A 20,070-nucleotide genomic window follows, 5' to 3' on the forward strand; every position below is an offset into this window, starting at 1 on the left:
CTATTTCGTATGTCCTAACCATTTGGTTTGGAATTTTCCCAGATTGTGTTGATACTTGGAATCATAAAGAAGAGCCCAATCTCCCACAGTGAATTGCTTATCCTTGATAAATTTGTCATGCCACCTCTTGCGCTGAATTTGTATTAACTCTGTATTATGCAAGGCAGATTTGCAAAATTCATCAAGTCCATTCAACTGCAAGATGCGTTCTCTTTGTGCATCAATCAAATTACTATTAAGTTCCAGTGCTGTAGGGAGTGTCTTGTGTTATAGCTCAATGGGCATCACGATTGCCTTCCCATAGACTAATTCAAAAGGAGTAATTCCTGTTGTGGTTTTCCATGTCCTATATGCCCATAATGCCTCTTGAAGCTTTGATGCTCAATCGTTTTTATGTATATGAACAATCTTTGTCAAAATGGCTTCTAGTTCTCTATTTGTTATCTCATCCTGTCCATTAGCTGGAGGATGGTAAGGAGAGGATTTACCATGCCAAATAGTATATTCATTCATGAGTGCATTGATGAGATTTGATGTAAATTGGGCACCTTGATTAGTTACCAACTCTCGAGGAACACCAAATTTTGTGAAAATAACCTCATACAAAATTTCTGCAACATTATTATCTTGGGCATGTTTCATAGGTTTTGCTTCAGCCCATGTAGTGACATAATTAGTACATACTAGAATATAAGATTTGCATTTTGAAGGTAGTTCTATTCGTCCAACAAAGTCTATTCCCCATTTGTCAAATGGTGTGACAACCACATGTGGCTGTAGGAGCATTTCATCTGATTTTGTTTGTCTTCCCATATGTTGACATCTATCACATTTCTTTGTATATTTTGCTGCATCCTTATGAAGAGTTGGCCAATAATATCTAGTTGTCGGGAGCTTGAGTGTTGTCCTTTTTGCTGCAAAATGCCCTCCACATGGTTCATCATGGCATGCACAAAATATATCATATATTTTCATCCTCTCTTACACATTGCCACATAACTTGATTAGGTCTAGTATAAAACATGCAACCAACTATCCATGAAAAATTAAAACTCTTTTATGCTAATAACCTTTTATCCTTACGAGAGAAATGAGTTGGAGTTCTACTTGTGGTGAGATAGTTTGCAATGTCTGCATACCATGGATTTTGTGCTACCAAAGAGAACAAATGTTCATACAGAAAGCTATCATCAATGATTGTAGGATCATCAAGCATCTTGTAATCGTGAGAGGAATTTGTCGACTACATTAGCACTTATTGGCTTATCTATCATTTTTATATCAATGTGCACAAAGATCTCATAACTAGTGATATAATGTTTGAACTTATTAAGATCATAAATCACAACTAACAACTCCTTTTTTGTGACTGTGTAGTTCAATTCTGCTCCCTGTAGATTTTTACAGATATAATAGATAACATGTTCAATTGTCCCTTCCTTTTGTCCTAACACAACACCTATAGCATAATCTGAAGCATTTGCGTGAATATGAAGTGACAGATTCCAATTTGGGCCCCTTAGGACATGTGCTCTAGTCAGTGCTTCCTTAAGTTGCTGAAATGGTTTGTCACATTCTGAATCCCATGAGAATTTAGAGTCTCTCTTCAACAAATTATACAATGGGGTTGCTATCTGGCTAAAGTCTTTTATGAATCTCCTGTAGTAGCTAACATGTCCAAGAGAGCTCCTAACGTCCTATTTTTCAAGTGTAGGAAGAGTGTTGCCAACTTCTATTTTGTTAGTATCAAATTGGATGCCTCTTGAGGAAATGTAGTGACCCAACACAACGCCATCTTCCATCATCATGTAATGTTTCTCACTATTCAATGAGAGGTTGTGTTGTTCACATCTTTTTAGAACTTTGTCCAAATTGAATTTTTCTTCTTCCAAGTTAGATCCATACACAGTGAAGTCATCCATATAGATCTCCATACAATCAATAGATATATTAAAAAAAAATGCTTATCACAGATCGTTGAAAGCTAGCAAAAGCATTACATAATCCAAAAGACAATATTGAATATGCAAATGTACCCCAAGGGCAAGTAAAATTTATCTTATCCTGATCTTCTGGTGCTATTTGAATCTAATTGTACCCACTAAATCCATCTAAGAAAGAGAAATACTTTTTACTAGCCAGCTTTTCAAGAACTTGATCAATGAAAGGCAAAGGGAAGTGATCTTTCTCAGTGGATGCATTAAGTTCCCTATAATCCAAACATACCATCTACCCCCTTGTTTAGGCACAATTACTAGAGGTGAGACCCATTGACTATCAAAAATAGGATAGATGAACCCAGTATTCAGAAGTTTTTGCAATTTAGTTTTCACAATATCATGCAATGCTAGATTGACTCTTCATTGGGGTTGTCTTACAGGCTTACATTAAGGTGTGATGTAAATTTTGCGAGTATTGAGTTTTGGGTCAAGCCCTCTCATGTCTGTGTAGTCCCAAAAAAATGCTTTTTGATTTTCTCGTAGTAGGACAAGTGTACTTTCCAAGTTGTCAGTAGTAATACTCGTATTGATATTGAGCTCTTTCCCTTGTCCAACTTCAACTCTAGTGACTTTATCTACCATAGCTAACTCATAGAAGTTGGAAGACTTAATTTCATGAGGTAACAAGGTATGAAGGTAACTAGTCTTTGTAGTAAAATGAGGTGCATCCTTAGGACGAAGAATTGTTTGCAATGAACAATTCTTGTCACTACACAAAGGAGGATCTTCACCATTTTCACTTGATAAGATAGCTGTGAGGATATCATCATCTTCTTAAGGGATCGTAAATGGGTTCCTATCAATTACCATAAGCTGACTTAATGAGTTTACTTCTGTTTCATTATTTGCCAAATCAGGCCATAGTGCTTGGTCATCTTGCAAAAGTGATTTAGCAAGAGAATATAGGGCCAATTTCTTAATGTTTAAACCATTAGAAATGGTCATCTTTCCTAAATGGTAGGCTATGCAAGCGTCTACGATAGTTAACCAAGACCTTCTTAGGATACCTCCTAAAGTTGCTTTATGTGATAAAATGACAAAATCCATGGGATATTCCCAAGAATCCAAATTAGTAACTATGACATTATACCATAAGGTTTAATAGTAGAACTGTCAGCAAGCTGAAGTATGGAAGAGGTTTCTCTAATACCAATGATATTAAGGTGAAGAAGCACCTCCCTAGTTATGACATTAATGGATGCTCCTAAGTCTACCAAAGCAGTCTGAACTTGCACTCCATTGATATGTATTGTAGCAACTGGACTTCTTGGGTCAAAATATTTTGGGACTATTGAATTATTTAACATGAGGTCGAACAATTTACTCATGACACAAATAGTTTGGGGATGCTTCTTCTTCCTACTAGGTTGCTTTATGTAGGCCTCTTTAATGGCTTTAGTATATGTTGGGATTTCCTTGAGGGTGTCTAGTAATTGTATTTTGATTGTCATTTGCTTCAATTGAGTGAGTAGTTCTTCAAAAACAAGATTCTTAGGAGGGATTGAATATTGAGCAAGCCTTTGTGGAAATGGTGGAAATTTAACCAGAGACATTTGTGGTCGAATAGGGATGGATTCTTCATTCAAGGTCTCTTAAGAGGTAACTTTGGTTATCACCGGGCCTTTAGGATTTGGAAGAGTGGTTCCAGACCTAAGGTGAATATTATTGATTGAATAGGTTTGCTGCTGAGTATCATTAGAGGCATACACTTTCTTTTGAGGAGGCCTACTATTTGGATTTGGTGTTGGCTGAGAAGGTAATTGGGTTGGCTTAGGTGGATCGACATTAGCTACAGGAGGAGGAGGCATTAATACTTGCTGCTAAGGTTGTTGCAAGGGATTATCGCTAATTAGGTCACCAATGAGATGACTATTGCCAGTTACCTCGTGGGGCTTGCCATTGATTGGGCTATTGCTACCAATTTTGATGCTTCTACCAATGTTGTGGAGGGGCTTCCTAATTTTGTTGTTGTCAATGGTCAAGTGAAGCTTGTTGCCAAGCTTGGTTATTCCACATGGGTGGAGGCTGAGTTTTCCAAGAAGGGTTTCAACAATTTGGATTTAGCGGACCAGTATTAGAATATTGCCATTGATTACTGAAATTACCAAAATTTTGGAGATGTCTTGAGGCATACCTTGTCTTTGAGCCCATGGCCTACATTGAGAAACGTACATAATATGTCCATTGTCATCAATTTATTTGAACTCAACTGGCATGTTTTGAGTCTTAGTCCCCACATTAACAACCATCTTACACTTGCAATTCCTTTTCTTCTCTCAACAGTGAGAGCAGAACTTGACTAATCTAGCATCAACTTCTTCATGTTTCCTCCTGGCTTGCATTGTATCCAATTGAGTTACAACATTGTTAATAAAGTCCTACTTGAATTCAGACACCAAATTTGAAAGATCAAATTTTGATACCCTAGCTCCACTAGTCTTCAAGGAACTAGAACGTATTCCTCTTCCTTTCTTTACATTAGCCCTTGAGTAATTCTTTCAATATCTCTTGATATCCTTCCACATGCTTTTTGTAATGTCTCCTCCAACCATGAGGTCTAGTGTTGTACATTGGTCTCCTCTACACCCCTTAAGAAAATATTCTTTTGAGATGACTCATTCAGCTGATGTTTAGTGTTTCTTTGCAAATTATAGAGGAATCTTGAAACATAGTCTTCTAGAGTTTCATCCTCTTTCTACTGCATCTTGAATATATCATCTCCCCCCATACCCCCTCTACAATAATATTTATATTTGGCAAGAAAAAAGTTCTTCATTTCATCCCAATCTACTGCAACATTAGCTCCTAACCCCATGAACCATCTTAGAGTTGCCTCTTTTAGAGAATAGGGAAATAATCTAGCCTATGAACATCAACTGTATAGTCATACCCTCTACAGAGAATGTCAAATTCAAAGAGAAAGGTCTCAAGGTCTTTAATAATTAATCCATAGAACTTGAGAAGTGCATACACAGGAATATTTTTCAAATTATTGATATCCTGGAGGTCTGGTATGGGAAATAGATAGGTGGGCTGCACTATTCTGGATGGTGGTGGTTGATTTCCTTGTTAATAAATGACAATGGCTAAAGGATTATCCTAATATAAAGGGGCAACAAAAATGTTATTCAAGTCTATTGATTTGTTAGATGATGATGGAGGAAGGTTTACATGGTAGATTGCAAAAGGATTTTCAAATGGTGGTTCTTTTGCAACGACTTGGTCTTCTTCAAGGGGTTGGTCTTCTTGCTAATGATACACAATGTCTTCTATTTCAAATGGGTTGTTCTAAGGAAGAAATCTCCTGATATGGTCTCTTTGCCTATGCATATAAATAAAGTTACACTAAGTTTTATTCATATAGAACTACTATAAACTAACTATGCATATTAGGAAAACCAACCCTTAAAATAGACTTAAACTGACACAATCCTCAGCAACGACACCAAAAATGCTTGACCAAATGATGGTTCTGGAAGCCTAGAGATTATGCTCATGGATTAGACATCCAATATGGAAACCAAACTCTTCATTAGACCCATTTACTTAATCGACCAGGGACGTAAACTTGAAATGATGTCTGCAAAGTATATGTTTTTAAACCTCCTGAATAACCATTTCTAATCCTATGAAGACATGAATGGAAATGCTAAATCTATTTGCACTTGTAAGACAATTTATTCTAAGATACATGAATCAAAATACAAATAGGATTCTACATTGTTTGCCTTTGCTATAGGAACAACTAATAATTTTGTTACCAATGGCTGTGGAAGTAATAGTCTTAATTAAGTCTTAAACAGTAAAAAGAAAGTCTACCAACTAGGTTTACTCATCAAGTGAGCCCCCCTTGAATGAGTGAATAACTACAAATGTAAATTGAAATACTAGAACACAACAATAACAACTTTTATTGACATCAAATTATAAAACAATACAAGCTTAGAAAAACAATAGTCTATAGTATAAAACACTACTGCAATTACAAACTTCGCTGAACTATATCCAAGGCTTGATTCAACAACTTTATTTAATGTAACTACAAAAACTAACTTCCTAAGATCTAGCTTCAACAACAAGGACTTAGCAATACAATAAATTACAACATCATGATACACATCTTGATTGAACAAGTCTTCCAACAAATATAGGACATAATGACTTCTGAATTTGTGCGACAGTTGGTATTTAGGTTGACCCAATCTTTAGCATATCATAAATATAAGGTGGCTACATAACCTTTCTATTAATTCCTTTGCACACACTCTTTCTTTTGACTTATTCTTGCAATAGATTAGTACACATGCAATATTTCACAACACATATTCATTCCATTAATTCATGATAAGCATTTAATATACATATACAAATCCTTGTTCACAATACTTTGGCTACAGGAACCTACCCATTAGAAGTAAGAAAGGAAAGAGCATTCTCATCTATCAATCACACACATATATAATCTCATTTATCCTATATAAGTCTAAACCATAACAGTATATCCAGGAAACTATATAATGTCATGAAACCATAGAAAAGGAGAATAGTTATAGGTTTATACAAATCATTATAATAAAAAGTCTTTCAACTTAAACAAGAGAAATCCCATAAAAACCATAAAAACCTATAAACTTATGCCATTTCTTAAGCCCATTAGCAAGGAACACAATATTTTTCCTCATTTTAAAGATTTCATCTAGTAGCTTTTTAACTACAATTCTTTCCATATTAAATAGAATAATTAAATTCCATTTTACTCTTGATTTGTTCAATCATTCCTAATCTAAAGTAATGCTAGATGTCCAATAATGCCAAAAGAGAGGAGATAAGACATATTTCTATAAGAAATAATTGTGAACTAAAAAATAAAATAGAAATTATCAAATAAACTAAAGATTAACTATTATGTCCATTAAAAACACATTAAAATATTTTAATACCTTTCTTTGTTACTCATTGTCTAATTGCCATCTTTTGGCCATGAATTCTTCAAAACATGGAACCACAAAATGTTAGTGACCAGGATGCCAAAATCGATCCCAAAAATATTAGAGAAGGGCACCCCCTTCTTCATAAATCTTTGTAAAAATAAACAAGCCAATTGTTGACGCCAGTGAGATGAGTTCGCCAGTAACCCTTCCAAAATTAGCAAATCGTTTGACTATAAATCATCACAAAATTTTAATTTGATGTTGGATAACTAAGCTGCCATTCCATGTAGCCAGAGACATATTGAGAACATATGCCACAAATTTGAATAGAAATTGGCTAACCCTAAAATTTCGTAAACCCATTAGATAATTTTTGAGGTTTTTTAAATTATAAATTCACTAGATAAATTTTGGGAAAAAAAGTCAATTGACAAGATAATATTTGAGGCAAAAATTATAAATCCAACCAAAAAACCTTCTTGCATAGGAACACGAGATAAACAAACAAACAAACAAACATGACACATGCAAGCAAACATGTAACAAATATGCAAGTACATGCAACCCTTGAAAATTAGAGACTTCTACTTAAAACCAAAAAATTGCACAATCAAATCTCTCAACCAGGCTTGGAATATTAAACAAAAATATTTGAAGACAAATCACAAATTTCATAAAATACCTCTAATAATTTTTATTTTAAAAAACTGAAAAACAATTTTCTGGAAAAAAATCTAGAACAAAAGAGTTTCAAAATTTTCTTAAATCTTTTGCTAAATTTTATGAAATCCCATCAACCTGTTTTGATAATATGTTATGGTAAATAGATGTTGTTTCTATTAAACAAAGGATATGAAAGCTCCTTATATAGATATACAAAGACGATATTTCTAAAAGAAACACTCATGAACTAAAGGCAAAAATAGAAACTACTACGAATTAACTATAATGACCAAAATCTTACAACATTCTAACATATTTAATATATATTACAAAAATAATTACATATTTGTATGTATTGTTATGCTAAATACATTAGACTTTGGGTAATTCCATAAAAAATCCTTGACTAAATACATTCAATGCAAATGTTTTCTAGAATAACAAGAGTTCCTTATTTGTGAACTAATAAGGAATTAATGTCTATTATCTCATACTGGCATGACTTATTCCTATGGTAGCCCAAACAAACCAATACTTTGTTGCAAGTGTAAACATGCAAAATTTGAAGTGTAATACAAATTAATAATACTTCCATTGGACATTGCCATGTGAGCAGCTCTCTTCTATTGATTTCAAGATTAATATTTATGTCGGTTGGTTGAAGTCTCATCTAGAAACTCTTCAATTTCATCATATACACCATTTTCTCATAAAATTGTTTTCCTTTCAACGTGAGGTGAGGAGAACAAATCCCCATGCTAGATAGATGCAATTACCAGTATAAACTAAGTCTCTTTCTTTTTGAAAAATGAGGGTTAACTTGACCACATCATTTTCAGCCAATTTATGCACCTTTAGCCAATAAACAATCATATCAAAATACATAGATTGATATGTGAGAAGAGACTTTTCGGATTTTGAGTGTTGTCTAGTAATGAATAAGTGCATGAAAATTTGTAAGAAAATAGTCTTGATAATTTTGTAGTGCCAATGTCATAAGGTTTTTGTCATAGTTTTACAACACACACCCCATTTTGGCCATTGGATCTAATGGGGCTCCTCTTTTTCTTTTCCCTTTTGAGTCTGTATGAATTCCCATAATGACTTGCTTTTCAAGTGCAATCTGTAATGTGGTCTCCAGATTGGTTGGGTAAATGAGATCCACCATCTTTGCAATGAAATCCTCAAATGCCTCATTCTACTTTTGAAGTTTTGATTTGTGACTCATCTTGATCAATGCACTTGAACACATGGTTTAGGATTGGTTTTGCTAGTGCCTTTCCACTTGCTTAGGTTGATTGTGCTAAATTGAAGTCTTTGATCTGATAATCCTCAAGCATTAATTCTACAATGTTTGCCTGGGATGGAGAAACAACATTTTATTCCTTCCAGCTACCAACAACGTCCTGAGTCACACATGCTATTCTATGTATTTACCTTTGTACCATCTTAAATTGGAAGTACTTCAATACATGATCTTTTAGCTCCACTTATGCTTGCATTGTACACTTGCACTTAGAACACACATTCTTTCTTTCTTTTTCTCTTTCCTAGATGAAATTGAGGTAGGAACTAAGACATGTTCATTAATTTCCCTTTTCCCTCTCATTCAAAGATCAAGGTAGGATCTAATTTCTATGTATCCTCCTCTTTCTAGATCTTATTTTTTTATTCCAATCTCGATTTCTCAGTCCTTGATGCATTTAAACACAAACCTTATGTAGTCTTAAGATCTTGGGGAATCTTCCCAAGATTTAAACATCTTAGGGTATAGGTCGACTTGGTCCACCTATACCAATATAAGTTGACTTGGTCCACCTATAGTAATATAGGTTGATTCATTCAATATATACCATATAGGTTGACCCAATCAACCTATACAAGTATAGGTCGACTAGGTTGACCTGTACTCCTAGGGTTTTGAGTTTTGAGCTCCAATTCTATTTCAGATTTCAAGGATTTCTCACTCACTATAGTCGGAACTTGCAGGTGTAATATCAAAAATATACTATTAAAGACATCATTGGCCTCATTTGGCATGAGTAGAAGCAAGGTACAAACACATGTGAACATCTTGATTTGACATAGAGTAATTGCAAGGTGGAAGAAAAGTGCTTGATCTCATTCATTGATTGCCAAAAAATGTCTTCTTCCTTATTCTTCAAGCATTCAACAAGAGATTTATGAACACCACTAAGATGCAAGGGCATCATGAAGATGGATAGAATATATTAGCCTCAAGGGCTTGGGATACTTTCTATGATATATTCATATCTATTTTTTTCTCTTCATATTTTACATGCACACTTACATGTTAAGGTTCCCATTTCTTATCTCTTTACATTCTAGATATACACTATAGGATTCATGAACACTAAATTCACACATGTTTTATAATGACTATCTATGAACATGGAAATAACCAAAATAGGGGGTTGACTAAGGAAAACCCCTGCATAGCCAGCCATACACACAAAATCAATTATAAATTTGTAGGTTATTAGAATTGTGAATTTGGTCTAAAAACATACAATCAAGATCTATCTTTTGGAATGGGGTTGAACTAACTTTTACTCCCTTGGAACATGTTCATCATTCTATAAACCTACATGTATAGGTCAACCTTCAGGTATAGGTTGACCTATACCTGAAGGTTTGATAGTTTTAAAGTTTTTTGTTCGAATTCTAGATCCACATTTAAAATTTCAGTTGTAGTTTTTGATCAACAAATTTTTGGGTAAAAAGGTGTCTTTCCCACCATAATTAAGAAGCTCTAATTAAGAAGGAAGTGAAGGAGTAAGAATATCAACACTTGTCTCAAGAGCATAATGATTCAATTGTGCAAAGTTCTCTTCACTTACAAAATTCACCCTTGGTAAAGGGGTGGGTACATCATGAATATCATTATCGTTATCAACAAAATGGGATGCATGGTCAACAACTCCCATAGCTATGACATTTCTAGTCTCCTTGTCTCTAATGTAGACACAATCAAGAGTGAGCTCAACAATTTTACCTTGTGTCCCATTAGTAGTTTGGTGAAGGGAAAGGAGATTAGTGGTAAAGGATAGTACACAAAGAAGATCTTAAAATACCCCCTCTCCCACAGCAATAGAACCTTTCGCACAAGCCTTCATGCATGTGTTGTTACCTATCAATATATGTGGAGAATGACAAGGCTAAATAGAAGGAAACATATCCATAGAAGATGCCATATGATGTGATACACTTGAACCGAGAAGCGATTTACCTTTCTCAAAATGTGTGGAAACAATGAGTGCTTATCCTTTACCCTTATCTTTGGATGATGATGTAGACGTAGAAGCTTCCTAATCTATAGAATAAGGAATAGACATTGATGAGGAAAACTTAATATTTTTATTTTGAAGAATGCGAGTTAGCTCATCAGTATTCTTGTGAAAACATTTTTTTTATCATATGCTCGATTTTTACAATATGTACATTTATCTCTCTTTCTTCTAGATGATACCTCTCTTGAAGAGGAGTTGGGTTCAAACTTATCAAATTTTTTATGTTTCTTAGGATCCTTGTGTTTCTTCTTTCCTTTTACTTTGGAAGAGTTTGAAGTGGAGTCATTTGCAACCAATGCTTGATGCTTTGACGACTTAAATTGACCCATGCATACTAACTTTTCTTGTTCCCTTGTGAATTGAGCTGTAAATATATCAACAAAATGCATTTTGTATACATGACCAAGAGCATCCATTGTGGCACAGTGTTAGCATGAATGCTAATGATATTCCTATGGGGGAGTATTCTAGCATTGTTGGAGCAGTTGAGAGACAATTAACATGGTTGTGTGTTGCATTCATTACTATGTTTGTCATTGATGTCAACATATTGAGAAGTTTGGAAGAGTAACAGGAATAATTTGAGGTTGTACAAATTGAGTATTGAAGATGATGTCAAGTGCACTTGAGGACATGTTCTACAGTGTGCCCTAATGATGTGGCTAAGAGCACATACATAAAGTCAAAGACATGTGAGAGTTATTTGTGAGTTACAAAAGACAATTTGAAGATAGAGTACATGAAGATTATATCTCCTAATAGGGATAGAATCTAAATGAGTGAAGTTAGACAAAAATAAAAGATAGCCTGATGATGATGTTAGTGAGTGCACAAAGTTTGAGGTCTCATGTGTGAGAAGTTGTGAAGATCATGAGGCGCTAATTTTTGTAATTATGAAAAATATGTATTGTAGCATCTTACCTTAATGAGGTCCTATTGTAATTAATTGGGAAAGTATCAAGGTTGACTCAATGAATTATTTTGAGGACTTGGTATAAAGGAAATTATTTTCCTTGTGATGAATGATGCAAGTGATTTGTGAATGAGATAAGTGAAGTGTATTGGTAAATGCGAGTTAGTGATCAAAGGGATCATTGTGATGTGAAGTTGGAGATTTGGAAATTGAGATCCAAGAAGTATTTTTTGTGGTATTGGCATGGTAAGAGGATAGAGAAAGAGTTTGTGTTGCTTAGATCGGTTGCATCTCTATTATTCTGAAAGGAATAATACAATGACTATTTGGAAAGTGAGTTCGGTGTTCTTGTCCCTAAAGCTATTTGATCAGTGGGTCCTTCTTCTTTCCACAACTCCTAACAGGGTTGGAATCTCCTCACAATGATTCAAAATATCCTAACAAGGACTGATATTTACTAATTGAATTTCATTGGCTCCTAACAAAGCCCATCCTCTTACAAGGAACATTTATATTAGTACATCATTTTGTGGGGATCATCCCCACTGGGGTTTTCCCTCTAATCAAGGGTTTCCCTAGTTAACATATATGATAATATTGCGTATGTGTATCTTCTCATGGTTGTTGATATTGATCACATATTTAAGGTCTAATAAGGTTGATATGAGTTGTATTTATTTGATCTTTCTGACCCATAACATGTAGAAACAAATATTGAATATTCAAGACCTAGCTTGTAAAGAATAGATAATAACTATTGTTCATTATCTTTAGTAATACCACAATTAGAAAGGTCTAATCTAATAGAATTGAACTTAGAGAATAAGTCTTGAATATTGCCAAAATCACTACGATTTTGACCTATGAGCTCATTCTCCAATTTGGATTTTCTCATTCTATTAAGTTTACCAAAGATTCCTTCCAAGGTTGTTCAAGCATCATGAGGATGCATGCAAGATGCAACATGATATAGAGAATCATGAAAGATAGTTGAACTAAGAGAGAAAAGTGCTTTATTCCTTTGATCAGACTATTTCCTCCTTTCCGCAACATTTGTATCTTCTTAAAGATCCTATCCAAGAATCATTCTAAGTAGTTCAATACTCAACAATTGATTATAAACTAATTATTTCCTTTCATGATAGTTATATGGGGTGAGCATTGGAACTTTTAAAAATCCATTATGAAACTAAAGAATAACATAAAAGAATTGATAAATCATTCAAATCACTAATGCAAATCAAAAAACTAAAATTCAAGGATTAACCGAGTGCAAATATAGCCCAAAAATGATATAGTTTTGAAAGTAATATGTCCACTCCAAATCACTGAAAGTTGATTGCAAATATGGAAACTAGATGAAAAATCATGCACTTTAAAATGTATGTTCCCAAATGAAGCTATGAAATGTGCCAAATATAGGATTAGGTAGGAATAGTCATGAAAATGTACAAATTTTGATTAAATAAACCACCAAAATGCAAAGCCAATTCCACCAATGAAAACTTAAGGAAATTCTACCCCAAATTATAAAAATTGCTCAAAAAAGGACAAAATAGGAGGAAGTTATGACTTTGTGAAATTTATCTGCAAAACTAAAAACTTCAATGGTAAATGGTAAGAAGATTCTACAAGTGATGATTTTAGAAATCAAGGAAATTAAATATGATGTCTGTCTAGTAGTCACAACAAAAAATCCAATAAGCCTAGGATGATGATTAGATGAGTGTCAATCTTAGTCCAATCAAACTACAGTCACAAAAAAATCCCTTTTCTAATAGGACGCTGTTGACTATACACTATGATGACCTAGCACTAGTTTTGATGTGGCACATGAACTGTGATGGTTCCATCAAAAGGCCACAAATATATTGTGAAGGGGTCAATTTCAAGATCCTTGCAACATTGACAGAGTTTCTCAGGATTGATGTGGCCAAATATGCATTTTGTGCCTTCATGCTAATGTGTCAACAAAGAATGATCACTCAATGCTATATCATGGACCACTCAAAGCTTAATGCTTGTGGACGCTTGCCTCTAGGTTCTACTTCTTGAGTGTGGAAATATGGCCAATTTGGGGGCAAAAATTGAATATTTGTGGGAATCCTTTTGACCTCATGAGGCAACAGATGTTAGGTGTGCTATATAGATCATAATGAGTAGGGGCTACATGCCCAAATGGAGGGTGTTGATAGGATATGAGATCATAGACTTAGAGTTGTTAGATCTAATATAGTTGGAAGTGGAAAATCCCACAGTGTGGAAATTGGGTCACTGACAATAGAATATTAGGATGTAGAAATTTTGTGAACTAGTTGATGGAGATTACTTGTTCAGATGGAAGACAATGTCAATAGGCTATAGAGGGCGTGTGTGGTAGTGCTGACATGTGGTATGTGCAAATATATCATAAAGGGTACTGAGACAGATTGAGGGTGTTGCTTAAGGGGAGATGAGATATCAATATAGGCAATGGTGGAGTCATCAATTTGAGCTGCATGGGCTCTAGTAGAACTATGTGGGATAAAGTGATCAATGTAGTGGGATCACATTAGCTAAAGCTATGTTATCAAATGGACCCTTTTCTTAGGCTGTGATGAGTTGTGGCACTATGTTATCAAGTGGTGGTTGAATTTGGCCACTATGGATTAGGTTATAGTGGCTTGTTTGGGTCACTGGATTTGAGTGTCTGGATCTGTGAAGAATGGACTGCGTGGAGAGAAGAAGGAACAAGTCCTTGGAGAGATTTCCACTAGTTTTCCTAGGGAAAATAGTCCCATATTAAATAAGAATTTTTTTTATGCTTGTTAGATAGAATAGGTCACTAAAAATATCTTGAAATTAGGTCAACAGATGGGGAATAACACCATTTTGATTGTGGTCAACCCTCTTGCTAGAATGTCGTCAAGAACTAGAATGTGACAAATGCTTGGATGATGATGTCATATTTGATAGAGGAAACATCCCGCGATGGTTTATAAAAGGGGTTGTGGTTTGACCCTAGAACAATTTTTCTCTGCCAAAATAATATTAAATACCCGTGAAAAATAATAATTGACAAAAAGTAGAAAATTAATTTAAAAAATAAATCATACCATATTTACAAATTAGGTTGTATGACTTGGTTTGCAAATTTATTTTGCCTTGATTTTGACTTTTTCTGAATATGGGCAAGTTTATAGTTGATTTTAATTGAAATAATCTCCTAGCTGCAATGGTGATGTCCAAATCGCAAAATTTTGCACCCACAATCAAATCAAGCCAAGATTTCACATCTTGAGAAGATGTCTTCACACCTTGAGAGCTCTAATATCATGTTAGAATTTTAGGTGACTCTACGACTCCCCTAGGATCAAATGAAAGACCAAGATAACTTCCAAAAGAGTTTGGCAAGACAAAATTGCATTAAGATGCAAGAATTATTTTATTGATAATTGACTTCACTGATTGATCCAAACCTACATAATAGGTCTCTTTAAATAGGAAAGGAAATAAGAGACAAAGATAAGGAGAAGATAACCTATCACCTACACAAGGTGGAATCACATGTCCACCAAAGGTGGATCATCCTCCATTACGAAACGAAGTATGCATAATGATGAGGATTATAATGTGATTTGTGCACTAAAGGTGGATTGAGATAACAACTATCACCACCTAGAGTAAAATGCTCCTACACCATGTGATTAATTGAGGTACAAACTCCTAGGTGTTTCAATGAAAAACTAGTATGCAATGCATTATCCTAAGCAAGCTTAAGTAAAGTGTAATTAGTAAATATTTAATTATACCAACAGTGAGAATACCCAATAGATTTTGTAACTCTTTCACCAAAAGCCACTTTAGGAGGATACCTAATCACCCTAGAGAGACCATGGCATGCAACAACATATGCATTTATTGCATGTAGATAAGGAAAAATACTATGTCAAATAGACTTTCCACTAAAAAGTTATCCTTGTACTCTTCTGCAGAACCCCAAATAAACGAAGATCAATTTTTATGGTTAGATATGGGATATGATGATCTAGAAGTTAACTCTGTTAGTCATCTTATAATGATTCACCAAGATCCTTTTGTTTTCACTCAAGGACAAGACAACATTTTGAATGTGATCCTTTCTAATGATTATAGCCAAACTCCTCAAAATGGTGATGAACCTCAATGTCCATTGCACACTATTCTGCCACCTAGCTCCTCATCACATTTTCCTTCAACCATAGATTGTTTGAACACATTATTTCCCCATGAAATTAAATCAACATTTTCCCATAATATTTCTATGTTGAATATGATCACAAAGATTGAAATAACCCTAGGAAAGGTTCTATACATTAGCAAAAACCTTACTAATACCTAACAAAAGTATTTTCTTAAGTTTCTTAAGGATCATCAGCAAAAATTTGTATGCGACTATATTGTTACGAAAGGTTTAGACAAAAAATCATGTAGCCATAAGATCTATCAGTCTAGACAACCTCAAAGAAGAATATATCCTATACTTAGGGATATTGTTAAAACAAAAATGCAAAAAGTCTTGAATGCGAGATTTATCTATCTTATCTCTAATAGTTAGTGTGTCTTACCCTTGGTAATCATCCCTAAGCAAGTGGGGAATTGGAGAGTTTTTGTTGAAGTTGATGAAAGATCAACTCCACAACTCCCAAGGATTACTACATGCAAACACCTATTACAGAAAGATAGGAGCAAAGCTATGGAGGCTCGAATTTAGAGATCCATAGAAGATGAGACATTATTGACATGCAAAAAAGAATTACTAATTGTATTGAATGAATGCATAATTATAAAGATATCAATCCTTATAAAGGAGATCAAAACCATAAAAGGTAAAACCTCAATTGCATTATGATAATTAATAAAAGAATTAATTATTAAATGCCCAAAGTTTAGCTTAAGTTAAATAGAGTTAATAAATGACTTAATAATTAAATCAACATGATTTAATTAATAGGGAAATACTTTATTACTCTAACACCCCCCTTAAGATAAACATAGGGAGTAGCTAAAACCTTAGAAACTACTAATGAAAGTAAATTTGGCTCCCAACAACAAGGCCTGATGAGGTACTTAAACACAACCAAATCTCTATAAAGAGGAGAAATAGAGAAAACCACATGGGAAAAACTCTACTCTAAAAAGAGATGGAAAGAATGCTAAAAGAACTAGTGAAGGACTAAAAAAGCCTCCAAACTAGGGAATGTCCTAGAAGATAGGAATAATAGGATGATCATGAAGAACGCCACTAAAGCATGTAGAAGGAACAAATATTGAATACATAGCTCACTCCATCAAACCAATGAAGCATAATAACCAATAGAAGAACCCCCCTAATGCATATAAGGGTCAACTGAAAGATAATTGAAAAAGTGGGCCAAAAGAATTGCATGTCAAGGAACCATGTTCAAGATGCACAAAAGAATGCATATGTGTGTATTGAGGTGATCAATCTCAGACACATCATGAGGCTAATATCATAGAAGGAAAACCTACAAGACAAAGGAAGATGGAAAACAAAGACAAAACATCAACCCAAATGGCACTTTAATTAGAGTAGTGCATGTACAATAAGGCACAAGATATAATGAATCTCAAGAACACAATAATTTGTACGAGTGTCCTTAGATGACACTACTCGAAGTAGAAGGCAAAACAAGGAAAAATAACTAAAATGAAAATATAGATGAAATATGACACTTTATCTTAGTGTGTTTGCAAGAATACAAACAAATGATGTCTACAATGACCAAGAGAGACATAAGGTTGATAAAAAAAATAGTACAACCCATGATGAATCATTTGAAGCAACGAAATTGATCCCTAAATTTGAAATAAACAAGATATCTACTAGAATGCAAAAATGCAAAAAAAAAAAGAATAAAATATGCCTAGAAAAGAATCTAGAAAAACAACTAGCATCACTAGAAAGAGCTCTGAAAGACCTTTCCAATGATATAAAGAATTCCCAAATTGGAGATTGGATGCTCAAGATATGTCTCTCGTAGTACAAAATAGAACCCTTGACTTTGACTGCATAAATAGGCAAGCAAACAACATCAAAATTCCAAATAGCCTACACCATCATGACAAGCTTAGAAAGAGCTTTCCAAAGATAATATTTGTCAAAAGTACCTTTGTATGCAAAAGATACATCCAAAAAACCAACAACTTTTAAGAACAAAACAAATCAAGCACGATGGTTTAAAGACGATCAAATTTCACCATAATGTTTGATGATGTCAACATTGACAAATTGCTGTCAGACTTGACATAGCAATTGTACCACTGACATCAACACTTTTAAAGTTCTTTTTTGTTTTTGTTTTTGCATGTCTTTTTAAAACCTTTTTACGCAGGACTTTTTTTTGGTGAAATAAAAAGTTTTCAACACCTTTTTTCAAAAAACTAATTTTTTAATTTTTTTGTGATTAAGGTTTTTAATGAGTAAATAAATTGTCATATTGGGAAGCATTCCTGATTTGGGGTAAAAATAAAATTTCCTCAAATTGCAACTATCTCCAAATTGGACCAATTTTATATGAAAATATGGTTTTTTGGATGCTACAAATTGAATAAGGAGGTCTGTTTGGGCTCATAATGCACCAAAAAAGTGACCCCCTAGATCCAATACAAAAACCTCTAAAAAATAATAGATCTAAAAACTAAAGCCAACCTCTCATGAAGAGAATAGGGGCATGAAAATTTGAAGCTCTGATACCATGTTGAAGTTGATGAAAGGTCAACCTTGTAGCTCCCAAGAATCACTGCTTGCAAACACTTGTTATAGAAAGAGAGTAGCAAAGCTATCGAGGCTCAAATTTAGAGATCCACAAAAGATGAGATATTCTTGATGTGCAAAAAAAATTGTAAATTGTATTGAATAAATGAATAATTACAAAGAGATCAATCCTTATAAAGGAGATAAAAACCCTAAAAGGTAAAACCTAGGTTGCATTATAATAATTAATAAAAGAATTAATTATTAAATACCTAAAAGTTAGCTTAAGATAAATAGAGTTAATAATTAAATTAACATGATTTAATTAATAAGGAAATACTTTATTACTCTAATACTTTTAATATATTACAGAGAACTTAATGCTATGACTAAAAAAGATCATTTTCCATGGCCTTTATTGATCAAGTGTTAGACATTTTAGCTAGAAAATAATACATCTCCTACTTCGATGGATTTCCTGTATACAATCAAATAAGGGTCACACCAGAGGATCAATGCAAAACAAATTTCACTTGCCAATGGGGAACATTTTCTTATTCAATTCTACCATTCAGTTTGTGCAATGTAGCAACCACATTTTAGAGCATTGTAATCAATATCTTTTTGGTATATCCATTGAATGCATGAAAATCTTTATGGATATCTTCACTACATATGATGCTACATTTGAAGAAGCACACAGTGGTCTAGAAAAGTTGTCACAATAGTATTAAGATCACAACTTATCCTTGAATAGTGAAAAATGCTATATGATGATGATAGAAGGTGTGGTATTGCGTTATTTCATACCAACATTAGGTATCCAAGTAGATCCATTTAAGGTTGAAGTTATCACCAACTTACCCATACTTTGCAAAACAAAATATGTGAGAAATTTCCTGGGACATACAAGATACTACAAAAGGTTTATAAAAGACTTCAGTTAGTTAGCAAACCCTTTATATAACTTACAAAAGGAGGCATACTTTTATTGGAGAAATGAATGTGGAAAATCTTTTGGAAAATTGAAAGAGGTACCTACCCAAGCACCAATGTTAAGAGGACCAAATTGGTCACTTCCCTTTCTTATACACACCAATACCTCAGATAATGTTGCTAGAGAAATTCCATGACAAAATGAAGGGTGGTTGAACATGCAATTTACTATGTTAGCAATAATATTCAAGGGGTTTAATTGAGAAACATAGTAATAGAGAAGGAAATGTTTGCAGTCATCTATGCACTAAAAAAATTCAAACACTATACCACTAGGTATGAAATATTTGTTCACATCAATCATGCAACCATCAAGTACCTAATGAGTAAACCTTCCATCACATGACAACTAGAAATATCATTACTCCTCATGCTGAATTTGATATCACAATTGTGGACAATCCATGCAAGGAAAATGTGGTGGCTGATTTCCTGTCAAGATTGCAACTACCCGATGATCTCATAACCATTGATAGCAATTTGAACACCTATTTTCTATTTCAGTGCAAAACCTATGGTG

This window comes from Cupressus sempervirens, chromosome 10 (genome assembly GCF_028749045.1).
Source record: "Cupressus sempervirens isolate cs-2001-9-10 chromosome 10, ASM2874904v1, whole genome shotgun sequence".
In the NCBI taxonomy this organism is placed as follows: Eukaryota; Viridiplantae; Streptophyta; class Pinopsida; order Cupressales; family Cupressaceae; genus Cupressus; species Cupressus sempervirens.